The sequence below is a fragment of the Phyllostomus hastatus genome, unplaced genomic scaffold, assembly GCF_019186645.2.
Source record: "Phyllostomus hastatus isolate PE091 unplaced genomic scaffold, TTU_PhHast_1.1 phas_contig_37, whole genome shotgun sequence".
NCBI classification, from domain to species: Eukaryota; Metazoa; Chordata; class Mammalia; order Chiroptera; family Phyllostomidae; genus Phyllostomus; species Phyllostomus hastatus.
In genome coordinates, this window is record NW_025333867.1 from 7,405,005 (window position 1) to 7,425,489 (window position 20,485).

At 38.5% G+C, this 20,485-nt stretch overlaps 1 protein-coding gene across 6 annotated transcripts in view; it reads right to left on the reverse strand.

Annotated features, from left to right (window-relative positions):
• The window catches only part of MAK (male germ cell associated kinase), a 105,461-nt gene that overhangs the window by 53,119 nt on the left and 31,857 nt on the right, over positions 1 to 20,485 (reverse strand). The gene's annotated exons all lie outside the window — the stretch shown is intronic.

Genomic DNA, 20,485 nt, shown 5'->3' on the forward strand with positions numbered 1-20,485 from the left:
TCTCCAACCACAAACAATTAGTAGGGCTGGTGACTAATATAAATGAAATGTTCAAATAGCCTACAATAAGAACTCAAATGAACAAACATGGAAATGTGGTATCTGATATATTAAGAAAAAGGAGGGAGCTCTGAATGGAAGCTGATATATTCTGAATGGGAAGAGTATATAATTTCATGAAACATTATATCCATGTTATATCCATATGAAAGATAGAAAACAAAAGATTAACAAAAATTATCCCTGAGTAGTGGGATTTTTTTCTTCTTTCTTATCAGTTTGAGAATGCTGATTTTTTCAACTGATTCAATTTCCTCAATTGATGATATTTTTACTTGATAAAAATAGTTTATAAGAGCAAATTTACCTGGTAGAGGATTAGCATTGAAATGTGTAAATATTTCAGCCCAAATGTTTTACAATATTGCCTTTTGCTTCCATACAGAGTCCCTTCTTTTGACAGCTTTATTGAGATATAATTCACATAATACATGATTCAGCTTTTTAAAACAGTACAATTCAATAGCTTTAAGTATAGTCACAGACTTGTGCATCATCATCACAATCAATTCTAGAACATTTTCATTATTCCAAAAAGAAACCCCACACTCCTCCAATATACCTTATGCTGGTGGCACTAATGTATTTTCTCTGTCTATAGATTTACCTATTGTGGACATTTAATATCAATGTAACCATATACTACATTGTCCTTTGTGACTGGCTTCTTCCACTTAACATGTGTTCTGGGTTCATCCATATTACAGCATGTATCAGTACTTTACCCTTTTAAGTGCCAGATAATAACTTGGGGTAGTGAACACACAATACAGTGTAGAGATGATGTGCTATAGAATTGTTCACCTGAAGCCTGTATTAATTTTGTTAATCAATGTTACTCAAATAAATTCAATTAAAAAAAAGTTAATGAGGTCTGTACTCTACAAAAAAGTAAAATAAATGCTGAAAACAGTCCACTGTATTGACATACCATATTTTGTTTATACATTCATCAGCTGACAGACATTTGGGTTGTTTCCACTTTGGGGATATTATGTATGTTGCTGTTACAAACATTCACTTACAAGTTTTTGTGTGGATGGGAGTTTTAACTTCTCTTGGGTATATATACTTAGATGTAGAATTGCTGGATAAATCACATGGCAACTAGACATTTAACCACTGAGGAACTGCCAGACTCTTTTGGATAATTTTACATTCCCACCAGTAATGTATGAGGGTTCCAATTTCATCGCATCCTTGTCAACACTTGTTATTATCTGCTTTGACAAATAGTTTCTTGAGACAAAAATTGTTTTAAATGTTTTGCCACTTTAGATGCTGAAAACAAGTCTTAATTATATTCCTTGTCAGTGTAGAACCTAAATTTACCCAGTTGAAAACAGAAAGTTCTTCCTTCAAGAAGCAATGTTCTAGATTTAATTATACATTAAGAAAAATGAAAGTAGTACACTGTTTGGGCTCTAGTCATTTAATTTGTTCAATTCCTCCTTTGCATTTGTAGGAATAAAAATCATTGTTTTCCTATGTGCAAACTTCATTTCCAATAACTACAATTTTCTACAAACTTCAAAAACATTGTGTTTTTGACAATCCATTTATCAAAAATTCTGATGAAAGATTTCTAAGTGATTTGGAATAAAATGCAGCCATAATATAAAGGACTTGTTTACAAAGAAGCTAGATACCATTGTAAATCACCTTAACTGATTTACAAAAGTAATTCTTCGAAGGCTCAAACAATTCTAAAATTTGACAGCAAAAAGATAAAGCACATGCTGCACTGAAGTATTTTTTTGTAGTCAACATTGATATCATCAAAGAACTTAGTAGTTCGGTGACTCTCTGTATAAGTGTATATATACATTGTAAATTTGGACTACAATTTACGTTTTGGTTGGTCAAACACAGATTTAACTGCTTATGGAAATAAGTGCTATCTGATATATTAAGAAAAAGAAAGGTAGCTTATTCAGATACATTACAAAAGATATAAATCATTTTAGCTTTCTTAATTTATAAAAGACACTGGTTTTATGATGGTGTGTTCCACTTAAATTTACATTTGTAATATTACCACAAAAACTAATTTATCTTAAATGATGACTTTTTCTAATTTTTTATTTTTTTAATTGTATTTTCATTGTTGTTGCAGTACAATTTTCTATCTTTTACTCCCAATCCCAGCCCACCCACCCAGCCCTCCCCTCCTCCCTCCCATTTCCACCTGCCCCTCGTTTTTTATTCATGTGTCCTTTATACTTGTTCCTGTAAACCCTTCCCTTTTTCTCCTGAAATTCCCTCTCCTCTCCCCTCTGAACACTGTCAGCCTGTTCTCTATTTCAGTGTCATTGGTTATATTTTGCTTGTTTCTTTGTTTAGGTTCCTGTTAAAGGTGAGATCATATGGTATTTGTCTTTTACCACCTGGCTTATTTCACTTAGCAATGCTGACTTTTTAACTGAAATTACAATAGTATTCCACCTTTTTCAGAAAGAACTTCCAGAAACTTTACTGTTGATTCCATGAATTGCGATGAAAAAAATCAAACCATCATTAGAAATAAGGTAACTGATTATTCCTTTGAACTATTCAAAAATACTCATTTAAAACTAGCATTGTCTAATTGTGAATTCTACCTTGAGTAAAGAACCATTTACATTCATAGTCAATCACTTTACTTTTTATAGTTACAAAAGAAAACCTGGAAAAAAGAACAGCAAACAAAGCACAAAGAAAGCAAAGAAGAAAAAGAAGCAAAGATCAGAGCAGAAATACAGGAAAGACTCAAAAATGACAATAAAAAAGACCAATGACACCAACAGCTGGTTCTTTGAAAAGACAACAAATCTTTAAGCAGACTCATCAAGAAACAAAGAGAAAAGACCCAAAATAAAAAATGAAAGAGAAGTAACCTCCACAGAAATACTAGGGATTGGAAGAAAATATCATGACAACTATATGCCAACAAACTGGACAATCTGGACAAAATGGGTAAGTTCCTACAAACATAAAATCTTCCAAAAACTGAATCAGGAGAATGAAAGTGTTTAAATAGACAAATTACAAGTGAAATTGAGCAGTAACACAAATAGTCCCAAGAAAAAAAAGTCCTGGATCATATGGCTTCACAGGATATTTTTATTAAACATTCACAGAACTAACATCTCTCCGTCTCAAACGATTCCAAAAAATTCAAGAAGTGGGCAGACCCTGAAGCTCATTTCCTGAGGCCAGCATTATGCTAATTCCAAAATCAGGTAAAGAGACTACAAAGAAAGATAATTATATGCCAATATCACTGATGAACACAGATGTTAAAATCAACAAAATATTAGCAAACAGGATCCAGTAATGCATTAAAATGATGAAACACCATGATCAAGTGGGATGTATTCCATGAATGCAAAGTTGGTACAATATCTGCAAAACAATAAATGTGATTCACCACATGAACAAAATGAAGGATAAAAATCACATGATCATATCCATAGATATAGAAAAAAAAGCACCTGATAAAATCCAGCATCCATTTATGATAAAAACGCTCAGCAAAGTGGGAATAGAGGGAACATACCTCAACATAATAAAGGCCATATATGAAGACCCACAGCCAACATAATACTCAATGAGCAAAATACAAGGGTTTCTCTTAAGATTAGGAACAAGACAGGGATGTCCCTTTCACCTCTCTTATTCAACATTGTACTGGAAGTGCTAGCCACAGCAAGTAGAAAAGAAGAAAAAATATAAAAGCTCTGGAAGAGTAACTCAGTGGGCTAGAACTTTGTTTCCATACACCAAGGTTAAAGGTTTGATGACAATAACAGCATATACAAAAAGCAACCAATGAATGCGTATATAAGAAGGACAACAAATAGATGTCTCTGTCTTAAAAAAAAAAAAGTCAATAAATAATAATTTTAAAAAAGGCATCCAAACTGGATGGTGATACAAGGTGGTAGTGCTCCTATGTGGTCTGTAGATGTCCACTGGGTGCACTGGCCCTGGGGTTTCCTGGTGGTGCAAGCCAAAGTCAGTTTTTACCTGTGTTTTGCCAAGGGCCACCCTGCCTAAACTGTAAAGCAATCTCAGATGGGTGCTGCTTGTGCTGGGCTTGGGGGTCCTAACCAAAGTCAAGCTGTGAATCCAGGCTGGCTGGTGCTAGTGCTGCACCTGGGGCTCACTGAGGCCTGATGTTGCTTGTTTGAGAGGATTTAGGAAGTTGTGAAGCATGAGCCAAGGCCAACCAATCATATGGAAAAGCAGCTTGGGTGGGTCCATAAACTGGGTGGAACAGAGTCTCTTGGGATCACCAAGGTGGGTCAAACAGTGTTAGCTAGGTCTCAGATATGGGACCAGCTTGCTAGCTTTGTAGGGGGAGGGTTTAGAAAAAGGACAATGGCTTCTGCTTGCCTTGATGCCACACACTTATGTGTGCATCACATAAGTGTTCCTCCCCTTATGCCTCTGATGTCTTCAAGCTGTTACCCTGGTGCTGGTGCTCAGAGATAGTGAGTCTGAGTGTGTGAGTCCATGTGTGGGTTTTTTAAGAGGAACTGCTTGGGGTTCCAGTAGTTTTCTTCCACTGACTCAATCCCCACTGGTTTTTGTAGCCAGAAGATGGGGGGGACTTATCTTCCTGGCACTGGAACCCTGGACTGGGGGACCTGGTGTGGGGCTGGGACTCCTTGCTCCCAAGATATCCTTCCTGTACTTTTATCCACCACATGAGGGTGAGGGACCAGCCCATTCCACGTCAGCACCCCTCCTACCAGTCTGGATGCATGTGGTTTCTTTAATTACACAGTAAGTTGTCAGATTTCCATTCAACTCAGTTTCTGATGGTTTGGAGTGATGGTGGTTCTATATTTTAGTTGTAATTTTGATGTGGTTGTGTGAAGAGGTGAGCCATGTCTCCCTACGCTGCCATCTTGACAGAAGTGACATGATACTTTTATAACGAGAACCCTAAAGACCATAGAAAAGTTATTAGAACTGATAAATGAATCCACTAAGGTAACAGGAGACAAAATAAATATCCAGTAAACAGTTGCCTTTCTACATCCCAATAATGAACTATCAGAAACTAAACTAAGGAGACAATCTTATTTATAATTACATAAAAAAAATGCTGAGGAATAAATTTAACCTCGGCAGGTTAAGGATGTAACAGACCTATACTCAGAAAATTATAAGACAGTGAAGAATGAAACCGAAGATACAAATACATGGAAGCATATCAGTTGTTCATGGATAGGAAGAATTAACATCATTAAAGTGTCCATCCTACCCAAAGCAATCTGTGGATGCAATACAATTCCTATCAAGATATCAAAGGCATACTTCACAGAACTAGAATATTGCAAAACTTTATATGGAACCAGAAAAGACCCCACAGAGCCTCAGGAATCTTGAGAAAGAAGAACATTAGAGGAATCATACTATCTGATATGGAATTATACTATAAAGCCCTAGTAATCAAAACAGCCTGGCACTGGCATAAAAATGGACATATAGATCAATGATACAGAATAGAGTCCTGAAATAAACCCACACCATTATGGTGAATTAATATTTGATGAAAAAGGCAAGAAGATACAATGGAGTAAAGGTAGTTTCTTCAATAAATGGTGTTGGGAGAATTGGGCAGTTACATGCAAAAAAATGAAAATAGACCATATTTTTAACCCATAAACAAAAATAAACTCAAAGTGAATTAAAGATTAAATGTTGGACCTGAAACCATAAAAGTCCCAGAAGAAAAAAATACTAATTAATACTTGGACATTTCTTTTAGCAATATTTTATCTGATATTATTCCTCAGACAAGAGAATCAAAAGAAAAATAAACAAATGGGACTACATCAAACTAAATTTTTTTCCATATTAAAGGAAACCATCCACAAAATGAAAAGACAACCCACTGAATGGGAGAATATATTCTCCAATGATACTTCAGATACGAACTTAATATGCAAAATTTATACAGAACTTACAAAATTCAACCAAAAAAGTCCCCAAAAATCCAAATTAGAATGGGCAAAGGACCTGAATATACACTTCTCCAAAGAGGACATACAGATGGCCCATAAACATAAGAAAAGATGCTCAACATCACTAGCCATCAGAGAAATGCAAATTAAAACCACAATGAGATACCATCTCATACCTTTGAGAATGGCTATCAGCCATAAATCAACAAAACAAGGGTTGGCCAGGATGTGGAGAAAAGGGAACTCTCAGCACACTGTTGGTGGGAATGCAGATGGTGCAGTCACTGTACAGGAAAGCAGTATGGAGATACCTCAAAAATTAAAAATGGGCACTTGAGATTAAGTGGCAGCAGAGTAGCAAGCAGCTCCATTCATCTGCTCTCAGACACAGATGAGATTTTAAGTCAGAACACAGAGTGGACAGTGAGTGAAAGCATCTATGAGTGAGAGCATACTCGGAGGACAGTGTAGGGAGTGTGCAGGAGTACACAGGCACCAGCCTGCCTGTGAGGAACCCAGAGGGCCGACGGCCTGTGCTTTCTAGGAGGACAGCCACCACTATCCAGGCCAGCACCACTGGCTGCACAGAGTCGGGGTGGCAGTAAATCGGCTGAGGACCCAAGAGAGTTACTGGGGTGGCAAGAGAAGGCCTAGGTCAGTTTTTTGGTTAGCAAAGAACTCCAGAAACTAGTGGGCTCCAGAAACAGCATGGCAGGAACAGGCAGGCCTGAGACTGAAGACCTCTGAAGGAGGCAGAGATAACACTCCAGTATTGCCTTGTGTTATAGCAGATATGTGGGGGTCTTTCCAACACCACTCAGGAAAGATTCAGGGACAAACTTTATCTGAAATTGTTGGAAGCTATGTAAGGTGGACAGCCCTGATTGTGAAAGACTGTGTGATTTTTGGGGAGTAGGAGTGTATGGAGAACAGGATGCTGTGGGACCCATGCTACAGCATGGGGGCCACAGAGAAACTCTTTTAAAAGGGGAGAGGAGATGTGCCAGAGACTTGGCAGTGACCTGTGCACATGGGTAGCACACAGCAGCTTTACTAACCAAAAAACTCAGAGGCACAAAATAAACTGAAGGAACAGGAGGACCTGACCCAACACAGTTCACAAGCAGAGGGCAGAGCAGAGTAGAATACTCAGTCCAAACCTTCTGTGAGAGAGAGTGGCAAGCTCAGATCTGGAAGGCAGGAGCTGAATGCCTGAGATTTGCTCCACTCAGCCAGAGCCTTTCACAGACAGGCGTACCCAACCCTCACCTGAGTAATTACAGGCTCAGCAGAGCAGCAGGTCAGGCCCAGGAGTTCCCTGCTGTGTATATTTCCTCATGGGAAAGAAGAAAAAGACCCTTTGCCAGACACTACATGCTACACAGCTCTTCCAGCCTGATTTACAAAACACAGCAAAGCAGAGAAAATAGAGACAGGCACAGCAAGACACTATCTTCTCTCCTGCAAAGCTGTTTAACATTCATATCATATCCTTCAAGTTTGGACATAATATGGCACCGGGTTTTATAACATAGTTTACTTCAAATCTCATATATTACTCTTCCCTTCTCTATTCCATATTACCTCCTTCCTCCCCTTCATATATTTGTTTTAAATTCTATTTTCTCTTTTGCTATGACTTGTTTCTATTCCACACTATTATTACTACTGCCACCTCCAGCCTTGCAAAACTATTTGTGATTGTCATTAGTTATCTCACTTTCCTTCTGCTCTTAAAAATACTCTATTCTCACTTCTGGCCAAGATGGAGAGAGAAAGGACAACAAGAAATTTAAAAACAAAAAAGCAACCAGAACTGACAGCAAGTCGAACTGTATAGGAGCCCGACAACCAAGGAGTTAAAAAAGAAACATTCATCCAGACCAGTAGAAGGGGTGGAGAGGGTAGCCAGGTGGAGAGGACTCGTGACAAGGCAGCAGATGGCAGACCCAGCAAGGCAGCAGATTGTGGAGTGGTGCGAGAAGGCTGCAGCTGGTAGACCCAGCGAGGTGGCGGAGTGGGCAGTACCACATTCATGTGCAGATAAACTGGGAGGAAAAACTGGGGAGTAACACAGACCGTACAACCAGGGCTCCAGCTCAACCTAGTGCTCCAGCTCAACCTAGGGCTCCAGCACAGGGAAATAAAGCCTCAAACCTCTGACTAAAAACACCTGTGGGAATTGAGGTGGCAGCAGGAAAAACTTCCAGCCTCACAGGAGAGTTCATTGGAGAGACCCACAGGGTACTAGAATGTACGCAAACCTGCCCACCCAGGAATAAGCACCAGAATGGCCAAATTTGATTGTGGGTAGTGGGGGAAATGACTGGAATCCAGAAGAGAGCTGAGCAAGCAGCACTGTTCCCTCCTGGACCCCTCCCCCACATACAGCGTCACAACGCAGCAACGTGGGTTGCCCTGCCTTGGAGAATACCTAAGGCTCTGCCCCTAACTACATAACAGGTTCACTTAGAGAAAAAAGAGGCCAAATGAAAGAACAGATCAAAGCTCCAGAAAAACTACAACTAAGTAACAAAGAAATAGCCAACCTACCAGATGCACAATTCAAAACACTGGTAATCAGGATGCTCACAGAATTGGCTGAATATGGTTGCAAATTAGATGGAAAAATGAACACTATGTTAAGTGAAATAAAGGAAAATGTACAGGGAACCAACAATGATGGGAAGGAAACCGAGACTCAAATCAATGGTGTGGACTGGAAGGAAGAAACATTCAACCAGAACAAAATGAAGAAACGAGAATTCAAAAAAATGAGGAGAGGCTTAGGAACCTCCAGGACATCTTTAAACATTCCAACATCCAAATCATAGGGGTGCCAGAAGGAGCAAAAAGAACAAGAATTTGAAAACTTATTTGAAAACATAATGAAGGAGAACTTCCCCAATCTGGAAAAGAAAACAGACTTCCAGGATGTCCAGGAAGCTCAGAGAGTCCCAAAGAAGTTGGACCCAAGGAAGAACACACCAAGGCACATCATAATTACATTACCCAAGATTAAAATGAAGGAGAGAATCCTTGAAGCAGCAAGAGATAATGAGACAATTCTCTATAAAGGAGTTCCCAAAAGACTGTCAGCTGATTTCTCAAGAGATCTTGCAGACAAGAAGGGGCTGGAAGGAAGTATTCCAAGTCATGAAAGGCAAGGACCTACATCCAAGATTGCTCTGTCCAGCAAAGCTTTCATTTAGAATGAAAGCACAGGTAAAGTGCTTCTCAGATAAGGTCAAGTTAAAGGAGTTAATCATTACCAAGTCCTTGTTTTACGAAATGTTAAAAGGACTTATCTAAGAAAAAGAAGATGAAAAACATGTACAGTAAAATGACAGCAAACTCACAATTATTAACAACCACACCTAAAACAAAAACAAAATAAGCGAACAACTAGAACCGGAACGGAATCACAGAAATGGAGATCACATGGAGAGTTATCAACAGGGGAGTGGGAGGAGAGAGGGAGGAAAAGTACAGAGAATAAGCAGCATAGATGGTAGGTAGAAAATAGACAGGGGGAGGGTAAGAATAGTATGGGAAATGTAGAAGATAAAGAACTTATAAGTATGAGATATGGACATGAATTAAAGGGGGAATGTTGGTAGGAGAGGGTGTGTAGGGTGTAGGGGAGTGAAGGGGGAAAATGGGACAACTGTAATAACATAATGAATAAAATATATTTTAAAAAATACTCTTATTCTCTCTCCACCTTTATCAATCTGTGCTCACAGGTAGTAGATATGGTGGTGGATGTTGCAGTTCTTCAATCTTATTCTAGATAGAAACTATCTTTGTATTTCAAGTCTCAAATTTCACTGTTTCCCTCTCTCACTCCATTTTTGCCTTCCTCCTGGTCTTCCCTTTTTTCATTTTAAATGTTAGTATTTCCTTCTCTTAGCTGAGTTTTCATCCTGCACTCTTAGTATTCCTTCTCCCTGTATGCTTTCAAAATAACTTCTCTTTCCTCTAGACATCTCTTCAGCTTTTTTTCTTTCGTTGTGCTCTCTTATTCCCATTCCACCTATATAAATCTTAGCTCATTGGTTGTTGATATCTCTGGGATAGAGATTTTTCTACAAGTAGGACCATATTATACACATATATATTTGTTGTCTGTTTTTTTTCATTAGCTATATATGAATATATATATTTAATTTAAATTTGTTTTAACCTAATACTACATGCTTTTCTTCTCTTACTCCATTCTACCTTCCCTCCTCCCTTTTTTAGTTACCAAGTAAATTTTATTTTTTGCTTTGCCTTGTCTCTATATCCTACTTTTATTATTGCCCCTCCCTCTACATCACAAAATCTCTTTTCTTTCATTTAGTCATCTCATATGTGTTTCTTTTTCCCTAAAATAGTCTTAATCTCTTTACACCTTTATTAATATGAACACACTGATTGTTGATAGTGTATTTGTGGGTGGGGGATATCTGTGCAGGTGTGGATCTGTTTCTTGGGCTCTGGTTTTTGTTCTGGCAGCACATGTACAACAGTACACAAAACTTGGCGGGCGGAGTAACTCTCAGTCACACAGAGGGAAGAACTCACTGAAGAATGACCCAACAGCAACCAAAACCCAGTTATAACTACATAAAAGGCATAAAGGGCAGTGCAAGAGCATCAAGCCCAGATGATCATGAAGAAGGCACCACTGAGTCCCACAGGTCTCCTAACACAGAAGATCACATCACAAAGACAGGGAGTCAAAGAAGATAAATTTAACAAAAAAGAAAAAACCAGAAGAGTCAACTAAAATGGAGAGATGAAGAAACAACCCACAACAGAAAGGAAAAGAGGAAACCCAAGAATGACTGCTAAATGAAGTCGAGGCAACCAAACTAGAGACATCGAGTTAAAAATAATGGTTATAAGGACGCTGAAGGAGGTCAGTGAGAACTTCAAAGAACTCCAGGGAAGCTTCAATAAACTTAATGTGAATATACTAGCATGAAAAAGGACATAGAAACTATCAATGAGACAGGAGGATATGAAAAATACAGTATCTGAAATGAAGAACACAGTAGGCAGATTTAAAAGGTTACATGAAGCAGAGGATCAAATCAGTGAGCTGGAGGACAAGGTACAAAAAATTACCAGACAGAGCAATGAAATGAAAAAAAGACTCAAAAAGAACCAAGAGGGATTAAGAGAGTTGCAGGACAACATGAAACATAATATCTATATAATAGGGATACTAGAAGGAGAAGAAGAGGAGCAAGTGATAGAAAACCTGTTTGAAAAAGTAATGACAGAAAACACCCCTAATTTGATGAGAGAAAAACACACCCAAGTCCAGGAAGCACAGAGGGGTGTGCTTTCCAATCAAGATGAACCCAAAAAGGCCCATCTCCAAGACACATCATAATTAAAATGTCAAAATTCGAAGACAAAGAGAGAATCTTAAAGGAAAAAAAAGGAGAAACAGAATGTAACATACAAGGGAGCCCCAGTAAAGCTAGAAGCTGATTTCTCAACAGAAACACTACAACCCAGAAGGGGAAAGCACAAAATAGTTCAAGTAATGAAAAGCAGAGGCCTGAACCAAGAATACTCTACTGAGCCAGGCTCACATTTAAAATATAAGGTGAAATAAGGAGTTCCCTAGACAAAAGAAGGCTAAAGGAATACACCTCCATCAACCCAGCATTGCAAGACACGCTAAAGGGAATGTTTTAAGAAGATGAAAAAGAGTGTGAGAGAGAGAAATACAGGTATAAAGGGGAAAAGTGGCAATGAATAAGTACCTATCAATAATAACCCTGAATGTAAATGGATTAAATGCTCCAATCAAAAGACACAGGGTAGCTGAATGGATAAGAACACATGACATGTACCAATGCTGCCTACAAGAGACCCACCTCAGAACAAAAGACCTACACAGACTGAAAGTGAAGGACTAGAAAAAAATATTCCAAGCAAATAGACAGAAAAAAAAAAAAGCTGGTATAACAATACTTGTATCTGAAAAAAATAGACTTCAAAACAAAGGCCATAAAAAGACACAGATAAGGTCACTTCATAATACTGAAGGGAAGAATTCATCAAAAAGACATAAAGATTGTAAACATATGCATCCAACATAGGAACACCCAAATATATAAAAAAAAATCTTGGAGGACTTCAAGAAAGATATAGACAGCAACACACCTATATGAGGGGATTTTAACACCCCACTATCAAAAATGGATAGATGTTCCAAACAAAATATCAATAAGGATATTGCAGCATTGAACAATGTCCTAGATCAAACGGACTTAACTGATATGTACAAAACCTTTCACACCAAAGAAGGAAAATATACATTCTTTTCAAATGCACATGGAACATTCTCAGAGATAGACCACATAGTAGAATACAAAACAAGCCCCAACAAATTCAAGAAAACTGAAATCACATCAAGCATTTTCATAGATCACAATGGCCTTAAACTAGAAACCAATCAAAAGCAAAACTCAAAAACAGTCAAATTCATGGAGACTGAATAATATGCTATTAAACAATAAATGGATTAACAACGAAATCAAGAAAGAAATCAAAAAGTTTCTGGAAACAAATGAAAATGAACACACATCAGCCCCAAACCTATGGGACACAGTGAAGTCAGTCCTGAGAGGGAAGTTCACAGTAATACAGACCTACCTAAAAAAGAGAGAAAAATTGAAAATACACACCTAACCTACAACTACAAGAACTGGAGAAATAACAACAAACAAAGCCCAGACAAGTAGAAGGAAGGAAATAATCAAGATCATAGCAGAATTAAATGACATAGAGGCTAAAAGAACAATTCAAAGGATAAATAAATCCAGAAGCTGGTTCTTTGAAAAGATAAACAAAATCAACAAGCCTTTAACCAGACTCATCAAAAAAAGAGGACTCAAATAAATAAAATCAGAAACAAAAGAGGAGAAATTACAACTAATACCACAGAAATACAAAGGATTGTAAGAAATTGCTATGAATGACTATAAGCCAAGAAACATGAAAACCTGGGCAAAATGGATAAATTTCTAGAAACATATAGTAATCTTCCAAAACTGAATCAGAAAGAAGCAGAAAGCCCCAATAGACCAATAACAGCTAGTGAAACTGAAGCAGTAATCAAAAAACTCTTAGCACACAAAAGCCCTGGACTGTACAGCTTCACAGGAGAAATTTACCAAACCTTCAGGAAAGAGCTAACCTCTATCCTGCTCAAACTATTCCAAACCATCCAAGAAGAGAGAAGACTCCCAACCTCTTTTCACAAGACCTGCATCTTCCTAAATCTAAAACCAGATAGAGATACAACAAAGAAAGAAAACTATAAGCCAATATTGCTGATGACCACAGATGCTAAAATCCTGAAGAAAATATGGGGAAACTGGAATAAGTAATACATTAAAAAGATCACACACCATGATTGAGTGGGATTCATACCAGGAATGCAAGGATGGTCCAATATTCACAAATCAATAAATGTAATACATCACTTAAACAAGATGAAGGATAAAATCACATGATCATATCAATAAATGCTGCAAAAGCATTTGAGAAAGTATATCACCTATTCATGATAAAGAAACTTAGCAAAGTGAAATAGAGAACATTCCTCAAAATATACCATAAGGCCGTATACGAGAAACCTGCTGTCAACATCATACTCAATGGGCAAAAACTAAAAGCTTTCCCCCCAAGATCAGGTACAAGACAAAGGTGTCCACTTTTAGCACTTCTATTCAACACAGTATTGAATAGCCACAGTGAATAGACAAGAAAAAGAAATAAAAGGCAACCAAATTGAAAAAAAAAAAGGAAGCAAATCTGTCACTATTTGCAAATGACATGATAGGGCACATATAAAATACTTTAGAATCCACCAAAAACAATTCTTGGCCTAGTAAGTGAATTTGGCAAAACAACAGGATACAAAGTCAATTCAGAAATTGAAAGCATTTTTGTACACCAACAATGACATATTAGAAACAGAAATTAGGGGGGAAATCCCATTTATTATAGCAACAAGAAAAATAAAGTACTTAGGAATAAACCTAACCAAGGAGGTAAAATACCTGTAGTTAGAAAGTACAGAACACTGAAGAAAGAAATTAAGGAAGATACAAATAAATGGAAGCATATACCGTGTTCACGGACCAGAAGAATTAACATCATTAAAATGTCCATACTACCCAAAGCAATCTATAGATTCAATGCAATCCCTATTAAAATACCAATGACATATTTCACAGATATAGAACACTTCAAAAATTTAAATGGAACCATAAATAACCCCAAATAGCCTTAGCAATTTTGAGAAATAAAAACAAAGTAGGAGGGAGCACAATAGCTGATATCAAACTATATATTACAAGGCCGCTGTAATCAAAACAGGCTGGTACTGGCATAAAAGCAGACACACAAATCAATGGAGCAGAATAGAAAGCACAGAAATAAACCCAAGTCTCTATGGTCAATTAATACTCACAAAGGGAGAAGAAGCATAAAGTGGAGCAAAAATAACCTCTTCAAAAAATGGTGCTGAAAGATCTAGGCAGGTACATGCAAGAGTGAAATTGGACCACCAACCTACACCATACAGGAAAATAAACTCAAGATGGATAAGAGACTTAAATATAAATCATGACACCATAGAAGTCCCAGAAGAGCACACAGGCAGAAAAATTTCAGATATCCCACACACCAATATTTTCACTGATACATCCTAGAGGGCTACTGATATAAAGAAAATAGTAAACAAATGGGACTACATCAAATAAAAAAGTTTCTGCACAGCTAAAAAAAAATCAACAAAATTAAAAGGGAATGAACCTTATGGGAAAACATATTTGCCAATGATACCTTGAACAAAGGTTTGATCTATAACCTTTGATCAAAATATAGAAAGAACTCACAATACTCCACACCAAGAAGACACACAATTTCATTAAAAAATGAGCAAGGGACCTGAACAGACAGCTCTCCAAGGAGGACATCCAGAGGGTCCCTAGGCATTGAATGGATGCTCAACATCACTAGCCATCAGAGAGATGCAAATTAAAGCCATAATGAGATACCACTTCACACCAGTCAGAATGGCCATCATTAACAAATCAACAAACAATCAGTGTGGACAAACTTGTAGAGAAAAGGGAACCCTAGTAGACTGTTGATGGGAATGCAGAGTGGTGCAGCCACTGTGGAAAACAGTATGGAATTTCCTCAGAAAACTAAAACTGCCTTTTGACCTGACAATTCCACTACTGGGGTTATACCCTAAGAATTCTGAAACATCAGTTCAAAAGAACCTATGCGCCCCTATGTTCATAGCAGCACAATTTACAATAGCTAAGTGCTGGAAACAGCCTAAGTGCCCATCAATAAATGAATGGATCAAAAACTGTGGTACATTTACACAATGGAATACTACACAGCCAAAAGAAAGAACTCCTATCTGTGGATAGAACTAGAAAGTATAATGCTAAGTGAAATAAGCAAGGCAGTGAAAAACAAATACCTGTAAGACAAATACCTATAGATTTCACCTATAAGTGGAACATAAGCACCAAAACAAGGAAACGAGCAAAAAAGAACCAAAGACATGGAAATAAAGAACAAACTGACAGTGACTGGGTGGTAGTTGGGGAGGGGGATATCAGGGGAAAGAAGGGGAAGGGTCAAGTAAACATGTACAAAGGACCCATGGACAAGAACAATGGGCTTGGGATTGTCTTTGAGAGCGTGGGTTGGACAGGGCATAGAAGGGCAATGGGGGGAAAACAGGGACAACCGCAACTGAATAACATTGTAAAAAAATTAAAAATGGAACTGCCTTATGACACAGAAATTTCACTTCTGGGACTATATCTGAAGATACACGACACACTAATGTGAAAGAACATATGCACACCATTTATTGCAGTGTTATTCACAAGAGCCAACATTTGGAAGCAGCCCAAGTGCCCATCCGTGAATAAAAAAAGCTGTAGTATATTTATACAATGGAATACTACTTGGCCATAAAAGAAGGAAATCTTACCTTTTGTGATAACAACAATGGGCCTAGAAAGTATTGTGCTATGTGAAATAAGCCAGTCAGGAAAAGACAAGTACCATGTGATTTTACTTACATGTGGAATCTAATGAACAAAATAAACTAACAAACACAATAAAAACAGACTCACAGATACAAAAAACAGTCTGATGGCTGTCTGAGAGGAGAGGTGGGGTCTGGGTGAAAAAGGTGAAGAGATTAAGCAAACCAAACAAACAAACAAACAAAAAAAATCATAGACACAGACAACAATGTGGTGATTGCCACAGGGAAAGGGGCTGGAGTGAGAGGTAGAAGAGGATAAAGAGAGGATTAAGTGTGATGAAAAGACCCTTGACTTGGGGCAGTGAACACACAATACAATATACAGATGATGTATTACAGAATTGTATATCTGAAACCTATATAATTTTATTAGCCAATGTCACCCCAATAAATCCATAAAAATTAAAAAGAAAAAAACCTTGGAATTAAAAAGAGAGTGAAGTTCAGGGTGAGGATGAATGCAGCCTAGTAGGTAGAAGCTGAGCCCACTTGCTTGTGTTCCCAGCATAGATTTTTGGCTGATATCCCTACAAATGATCTAACAATCAACAGAATCTCAGTTAATATGAATTTTTGAAGCCAAGGAATACAGAGGATGCTTTGCACCATTTGGTAAGAGATTTTATAAGTTGAAGGGGAAATATCCTGTTCAAGGCACCTGCAGCAAAGGAGAGACCAGGCAGAAAACGCAGCTTAGTAGCTCCCTCTCCTCCCAGAGTGGGGGGCCCTAGTCCCACATAGGGAATCTCCAACCCTATTCAGGAGAGACTTGCGAGGATATATAGATCCTAGGGATCTCAGGCTGCACACACACAGTGAGCAGCACATCCACTGCTGTAGCCCCAACCAGGGGAGTTCCAGAGAAAAATTCTATCTCCTAAAATTGTTGGAGGCTTGGCTGGCTGTGGCCAGACATGATTAAGAGACTTGTTGCTTTTGGAGAGGTGGAATACGTGGAGAACTTGGTGATGACTCAGTGCTGCAGTTGGGTGCCACGTACTGACTTTTTGAAAGGGGAACAGAAGTGTGGCTGGGCAAGGGTTACACGAATGCAGCTGTCCTGCCAGCAAAGAAACCAGACTGAAAGTGCAGTCATACCCATAGAATTCAGCTAGGCAGGAAAATTAGAAAGCTGCATGGCAAGGGGATTGTAGGGCCCCATCTAGCACAGCTGGCCAGCGGGGTGGGGCGGGGGTAGGTGACAGGGGGAGGCTGCTAACAGAATGGAGAGCTTGGGTCTGAGCTTCCTGTGAGAGCAGTGGGCTGAAAGTTAGATAAGCAAGAGCTGAGCATCTAAGATTCTTTCCAGCCAGGCAGGTCCCCTCACACCATGGAGTCCTAACCTCTGGGAAAAGGAAGGTGTGCCTGATCCCCACCTGCAGGATTGTAAATTCCTCAGAACAGTAGGGCCAAGCTCAAGAACCCCCTTCTGGGCACATATCCACAGGGGAAAGAAAATCTCTTAAAGAGCCCTTTATAAACATTTATCAGATGTGACAAGCTACAGTGATTCCTTCTCAAGCCCTATTCCACTGGAAAATGGCAGAGAAGAGAGATTACAAATTGGCACAGCAAGCAGTACTAAGTGCACTGCCTGGCCTTGGCTCTTCTACAGAGCTACCATCAGTACCAAGCAGGGAAGAATTGACCCTTTTACATGTCCTGTGGGCCACTCACAGGACATGGACAGCTAAGTCATCAGAAACTATACATTATTGGGAGATAATCTGGGACACACCAAGATGGGTAATGCAGGGGCAGGGGAATACACCCATCATCTTCTCTGAAGACTGAACAGTGCCTCCCAAGGGAGAACCAGAAATACCACCCTCCCAATAGCACCAGAAACCCCCTCTAGAGGCAAATAGAGGTGATACATGTGGTGCTGTCAGACATTAGATGAGCCATCCCTGGGCCTTGTACTGATAAAAAGCCAACAGGGCAGACCAGGTAGGACCAGCCAAACCTAAAGGAAACAGCCACAGACTGTTTCCTTGAAGCCTTGAACATGCTTCCTAAAGCTAGACTGGGACACCATCTGACATTACCAGAGACAAATCCAGAAGGAGAAGACAGTAGGCAAACACTAGACTCTGCTGAGGCAAATGCCACCTCACTCTTTTTCATTATTTGTGTTATTTTTTCTCCTGCATAGCTTTTAAGCATTTTTTCTTTTTCTTCAATTTTCTTCCTATTATTTCACTATTTTGTTTTTAATATATTTTATTGATTATGCTATTACACTTGTCCCATTTTCTCCCCTTTATTCCCCTCTGCCCTGCATACCACCTCCCACCCACATTCCCCACCTTTAGTTCATGCCCATGGGTCATACTTGTAAGTTCTTTGGCTTCCACATTTCCTATACCATTCTTTTTATTTTTTTAAAGACTTTATTTATTTATTTTTAGAGAGGGAAGGGAGGGAGATAGAGAGAGAGAGAAACATCAATGTGCGGTTGCTGGGGGTCATGGCCTGCAACCCAGGCATGTACCCTGACTGGGAATCGAACCTGAGACACTTTGGTTTGCAGCCCACGCTCAATCCACTGAGCTATGCCAGCCAGGGCCAACATTTCCTATACCATTCTTAAACTCCCCCTGTCTATTTTCTACCCACCATTTATGCTACTTATTCTCTGTACCTTTTCACCCTCTCCTACCCCTCCCACTCCCCTGCTGATAACCCTCCATGCAATCTCCATTTCTGTGATTCTGTTCCTGTTCTACTTGTTTGCTTATGTAGTTTATTTTTGTTTTTGGTGTGGTTACTAATAACTGAGTTTACTGTCATTTTACTGTTCATATTTTATCTTTTTTCTTAGATAAATCCCTTTAACATTTCATATAATAAGGTCTTGGTGATGATGAACTCCTTTAACTTGACCTTATCTGGGAAGCACTATATCTGCCCTTCCATTCTAAATGAAAGCTTTGCTGGACAGAGTAATCTTGGATGTAGGTCCTTGCCTTTCATGACTTGGAATACTTCTTTCCACCCCCCTCTTGCCTGCAAGATCTCTTTTAAGAAATCAGCTGGCAGTCTGATGGGAACTCCTTCGTGGTTTACTGACTCCTTTTCTCTTGCTGCTTCTAAGATTCTCCTCTTATCTTTAATCTTGGTGAATCTAATTATGATGTGCCTTGGTGTGCTCTTCCTTCAGTCCAATGCCTTTGGGAATCTCTGAGCTTCCTGAACTTCCTGGAAGTTTATTTCCTTTGCCAGACTGGGGGAAGTTCTCCTTCATTATTAGTTCAAATAAGTTTTCAATTTGTTGCTCTTCCTCTTCTCCTTCTGGTACCCCTATAATTTGGGTGGTGGAACTTTTAAAGATGTCCTAATAAGTGAATTTAGCAAAATAATGGGATACAAAGTCAATATTCAGAAATTGAGATCATTTTGAGGTAGGTTGAGTAGTTTTTCGGTGGAGGCTCTAAGGTTTTCTGTGTACACTATCATGTGTGCAAATAATGACAGCTTTACTTCCTCCTTTCCAATTTGGATGCCTTTTATTTATTTTTCTTATCTGACCTTGTGGTTGGAACTTTGAGTACAATGTTGAATAAGGGTGGTAAAAGCAGACACCCTTGTCTTGTGCCTGATCTTGGGGGGAAGGCTTTTAGTTTTTGCCCATTGAGTATGATGTTGGCAGTAGGTTTCTCATACATGGCCTTTATTATATTGAGGTATGCTCCCTCTACTTTCACTTTGCTGAGTATTTTTGGTACACCAGCAATGAAACATCAAAAAGAGAAACTAGGAAAAACCATTTACTACAGCAACAAGACAAATTAAGTACCTAGGAATAAACTTAACCAAGGAGGTAAAAGACCTGTGCTTGGAAAACTATAGAACACTTAAGAAAAAAAGGATACAAATAAATGGAAGCATATATTGTGTTGATGGATTGGAAAAATAGCTAATTAAAATGTCCATACTATCCAACGCAATCTCTAGATTCTATGCAATCCCTACTAAAATACCAATGGCATATTTCATAGATAGAACAAATATTTCAAAAATTTATATGGAACCAAAAAACACTCCTAATAGCCTCAGCAATCTTGAGAAAGAACAACAAAGTTAGAGGGATCAAAATACCTAATATCAAACTATACTATAAGGTCACTGTAATCAAAACAATCTGGTACTGGCATAAGAACAGACACATAGATCAATGGAACAGAATAGAGAACCCAGAAATAAACCCATGTCAATATTGTAATTTAATATTTGACAAAAGGGCCCAGACCATAAAATGGAGTAAAAATCACCTCTTCAAAAAAATGGTTTTGGGAGATCTGGACTGGTACATGCAAAAAAAATAAAAAATGAAACTAGACTACCAACTTACATCATACTAAACTCAAAA